This window comes from Daucus carota, chromosome 9 (assembly GCF_001625215.2).
Source record: "Daucus carota subsp. sativus chromosome 9, DH1 v3.0, whole genome shotgun sequence".
NCBI lineage: Eukaryota > Viridiplantae > Streptophyta > Magnoliopsida > Apiales > Apiaceae > Daucus > Daucus carota.
Window position 1 is genome coordinate 42,789,027 of NC_030389.2, and position 5,286 is coordinate 42,794,312.

Here is a 5,286-nt window from a genome sequence, read left to right on the forward strand (position 1 = left end):
ATGTATTCTTGGTATTGGTGAACAAAACCGGATATCCGGTTTTCTAGATCATCAAAAATCTATTCTAATTCCGATTCCGATTTAATTAAATATCAAGAATTCAGATAAAGAACACTTTATAAATAAAACATATTCTAAAATTTTTAACTAGAAAAAATAACCTAATATTAGACTCATCAGATACTTACATGGTAATATGATTCACAAAACGGTATAAATTTAGGCCCAACTTTATGTACTCGTTATAAGTTTTTATATTGGGCCACACATAAGACCTTTCATGGTCCAAAACAAACCCTAAAATGCGTATATATAATCCCTCTTAAGCATCACATTCGCCGCACAACTTCTCTGGTATGTGATAATGCGTTTTATATATAAACATAAACACTCAAGATATATTTGGTCATTCACTATATCATTTGTAAATTTGTGTCTCAACTTTGTGACTATACTTCAATTGTGGATGAAAGAATATTGTTATAAGATCAATCATCGTGAGATGGCTTCTTATTTATGTAAGTATTTCATACTTCTTGATTAGATCTGGTATTTTATATCAATTCATAAATATGAGGTCACAATCTTATCAAAATAAATCAATAAATATGTTACAGATTTGTGATATATGTTAATATATCATCTATAATCAGGTTGGAATATTTGATTTCATCAGATCCAAACTGATATTTTTCTAATTCATTTCTTATGATTTTTCCTATTCGATGAAGTTATTTTTAGATCTTACTGTTGCGATGATAATTAACACCTTCTTTGGCAGATTTTTTACACATAAGTACAGAACTTTGTAATGCTTGCATTATTGTTGGATCTATGTGTAAAACAATGAAGATAATGCTCCAGTTTCAACTTTATCTTAAGCAGAGCTCACGGGGGTAAGTGAAGATTTGACATCGACATACTTTTGTATATAGTTTATTTATTATATAATAATCAAGTTATGTGATATAGTTTTTTAAGTAATTGATTTTAGAAATAGTGGCAGCTTAGTTTTTATTTTAGTTTCAAAACTTTAAAATAAAGTTTTCAAGAGTTGTTTGTTTTTAGAAAAAAATAGTATTTATAAATCAAAATCATATTAAAATATAATTAAAATTCTAGAAAATTTGATTTGTACATTGTTGAATATTCTTAAAAAGATAAATATATATTTACAGTTGGTAACTCAATGTTGAGTATTCTTAAATTATTAATATTTTATATTACATGTGTTTGCTTGTAATAATTATTTATTTGTTGAAAGTAATTTTACGCAATTAATATTGTAGTTTTTATAAATTAATATTACCAAAATTATATACATCGTTGGCATCGCTAACTAGAACTATTATACGTGGTCTTTGTATTTGACCAATTATGTCTGACTACTAATGTAGGTGCAAGAGCATGGATCTAAAAGAGGTCGGAAAGTTCAGTGCCAGGACATGAAGGATGGATACGGGTCTTGCATATTGGAGGTACAAAAAACAAATTGTTTTAAATGATCAAGTTGTTCTATATTAAATTGGGTACTTTGATTACTTGGATGGTCACAAATTTCTCAACTCCAGTCACAAGTTGAATATAATGTTTAACTTAAACACTGTCCTTTATGCATCATACGATAAAATCTGTCGCTTAGTGAAGCCCAACCCGACACTAGGTATATGCGATGTTCATGTATTTCTTTGTTGTGCAAATAATATTAGTTCTAACATATATTAAAGTAATATTTTTTTATTATATGTCGTGTAATGTTGAATGGGTTTTTTTTGTGTGTCACTATATGATGTGTAGCAATATGTTCCTACACCAAGACTTGCACGTCCTGATAAGAGAGACATTGTAACCGACTTACCATTCGCCCGTGTCCTGCTGAAGAAGACCCCCCTACTATTTATAAGGTTAGCGGCCGTTGATGCATATATGGGTTGCAGTACAACCTCTTCCTGATGTCCTTGCCGCTATACAATCATGTTATACAAATACAGGCGAATGTGGTAGGAATACGTCCTTGACTAGTAATATTGTTGGATATGAACAAAAGCATGTGCTCCGTTATGAGATATTTTTAGACAATTACGTTGCGATGAGATGCTATACAGTTATAGAGTATGTTCATGTATTTGAATAATGTATTGTATAAAAGAATTTATGTTGAAATAATTAATTAACATTTTGTATATAGATTCATATAATTTTGATTTAGTGGATACTTTTCTCGAAAATGACACGCGAAAAATAGTGTTAGTATTGTTACTTCCAAGTGGGCGTATTTTTCATTTATGTTTATATTGCTGGAATATGTAATTTTGTCAGTTCACAAGTGATTAGACAAATTTAATTAAACAACAACCAAATTAACTGATTTTTTAAGAACCAACTTGTTTTTAAAAGTAAATTTAATTAAGGTTTGTAAAAGCAAATTATATTAGGTGATGAGTAAAGTAATTGTCCTCACCTTTTACAAAGAAACGAAAAATCAAATAATTTTCAATCATGAATGAAATATTTTACATACCAAAATCATTCAATCATCTATGTATTATATATTTTTATAATCACGGTAAAATATAACGGGCATTTTTTAAAGATATACTCTTTTTTTAAGTTTTTTTCAAAAATATGTTAATTTTTAGAGAATAATTCTTAGAACACTATTTGTGAATTTTTTTTCAAATTTATAGTATTGTAACCGTATGTAAAAAAATAAATCAATAAATACAATCAAAATTAACTCCAATTTCTTCAAAAAATTGCTTTGGTTGCAAATTGTATTAAAAAATTACATCGAGTTGCTTTTAGTAGCGAACAATAATCTCACAAATATTTTTAAAAGATACTAAATTACACAAAAAATTAAGAAAATATAGTATTTTTATACATTCCTAAATATGATTAATTGTTGGATTGATTAACACTATATTTATGATAAAATAATATTTATATTAATAATTCATTATGTTATTCTTGACAATTAAGTAATTACTCTCCCACTTTACGCAACTTCTTATATATAAGGTATGATATTCTTCTAAATTTATTTCTTTGTAACAGTTATTGTCAGCTAAAGTATCGTAGAAAGAGGTTGAACATGATATTACGAATCCTTTATTTTACTCTGTCATATCAATTGAATTCTGAAATTTCTCCCAACCTCATTCATGACGAATTAATCTAACCTTCTAATACCACTTATAAAAATCAAATATGAGATTTACCTTCTAATGCAATATACAAAAAAAATGTAACACATAAAATCTACGTCCAAAATTGTATTAGTTATCAAAACTGTTAATCAATAATATAACCAATCAAACTATGATACCCAAGTTTAACAATACTTGAGCATCCCCACAAGTAACACCTAAGTCTACATTTTGAACACACATAACAAACATAATATGATTATGTATATAACGTCATTTCAAACTTAGTTAAATCAGAATCTCCAACTGAAATGCTTAACTCCAATTAAAATCCAATTCTGAAATTCTAACTGAGACCAGGATCCAATTCATATCGAGTTAATACCCAACAATTATCCTATTACTTTGTAACTAAGACATACCCTTTATAATAATTATCTAAATATAAAATTATTATCCATATATATATATATGTTTTCGATAACGCAAGCGCATAATACAATTGTAATGGTTTAATACCTAATAATTTGGACATCCTGAATGTCTATGACATCAACCTGAGCGCCACCTATAGCGCTCGGGATAATACTCTTATCATCCATGAATTCATATTGAACAAATAACTAAGAAACACCACGAGATTGCAAAATCAGTGAACCAAAGATTACGATACATGTGAGAATTCCCTCATACCCGAGAACAAAGGAACATGATACTCAGAAAGTGTTAAAGGTGGTTGAAATATTTTAGAGTTATAGACCAAAAAGGTAAAGAAAGAACGGAAGAGAAGATAAAAAATTTATAAAAATAAGGGCGATGAGAAAAGACGAGCGCTAAACAGTACAAGATAATCAAATAATCACAGATATTTGAAAAAGATGGGTAGGAAATTGAAAAATATTTGAATGGGCTAAGAATTCCAGAAGAGAAGGGAATTTTCCTGTAGAAAACAATATTGGTACTAACAACTTATATTCATATATTGAACATAAACATAAGATAACTAATATTTCCACACACACTTATATAGGTTACGAATATATATTTACTATAAATTACTATAAACTACTAGTGAACTTAACATATTTCTATAATTACAATTAACTCATTACTAAACTACAAAGTATGTAATAAGTTATTACATTATAAACATCAACTAATTAATATGTGACAAATCAATGTTGTGAGTATTTACAATCACTTCACTTCTATCATTGTTAAAAAATATAAATTAAATCTTAATCCATAAATAATTTTTAAATAGTAAATATTTCAACAATAATTTCTTCATTCAAGTTTAGTAGTAGTGAACATTTTGTTGTCTATACCAAAATCAAAACCACCAAACTTGTGCGGCTGGTGGTCAATTTTAATTATAATAAGATCTAAAAGAAGACTTTTTCATCTCCAATCCAGGGACGGTGAGGCGCATGAATATCACATTTATTTTGTTTTAGTTCATCTTGCTGTCTTTGTTGCTTAGAAATTGCGAAAATTTGTTTCCAAAATAATAATCGGGGTTATTAGACCAGTGTATGCTTAGCCACGTATGTCTTCGGATGGAGTTCCACGTTTCAAAGTGTGTTGAAATCAATTTTTTATGGGGATGTGAGATATCTACTCTCTTGTCCATTATAGAAGGCGTTTGACTTTTTACACGTATCTTTAACCTTTTAATCACATGCTTAAAATGGTATTTTTAAAATTTTTTGTTTTTGAATAAAAAAATTTATGTTATATTTTTATTCAAAAACAGAAAATTACAAAAGTATTAATATTTGCTATATGGTCAAAGCACTCGTGTAAAAAGTCAAAGGAAGTAATTAAATTATTAGTTTAGAGAGGCTTATCTAATTTTTGTCTATTGGTTTTTATAAGTCAAAACATTTACGGATCTATTTAGTTTTCTATTTTTTTTTTTTTTTGATAATCCAAAATAAGATAAAAACAAGAAGCGAGTTGGCTTTACACATGAATATCCCCACTCGGAGAAACAACCAACACAAACAAGCACCAGTAAAACAGAAGAAACAAGAACAGGAAACAAAAGCCTGACCAAACTAGACCTAACTAAAGCCTATGCATGCTAAAGACAGAGCCTTCCAACAGAAACCAGCCTGAGAGACTAATCATCCTC

General features: G+C 28.1%; 1 long non-coding RNA gene across 1 annotated transcript; it reads left to right on the top strand.

Moving 5' to 3' along the window:
- Positions 1 to 363: 363 nt before the first annotated feature.
- LOC108202259 (uncharacterized) lies at positions 364 to 2,183 on the top strand. The gene is made up of 4 exons (XR_001803048.2): positions 364 to 518; positions 782 to 896; positions 1,398 to 1,478; positions 1,798 to 2,183. It is a non-coding gene; the product is annotated as an uncharacterized LOC108202259 (long non-coding RNA).
- The last annotated feature ends 3,103 nt before the right edge of the window (positions 2,184 to 5,286 follow it).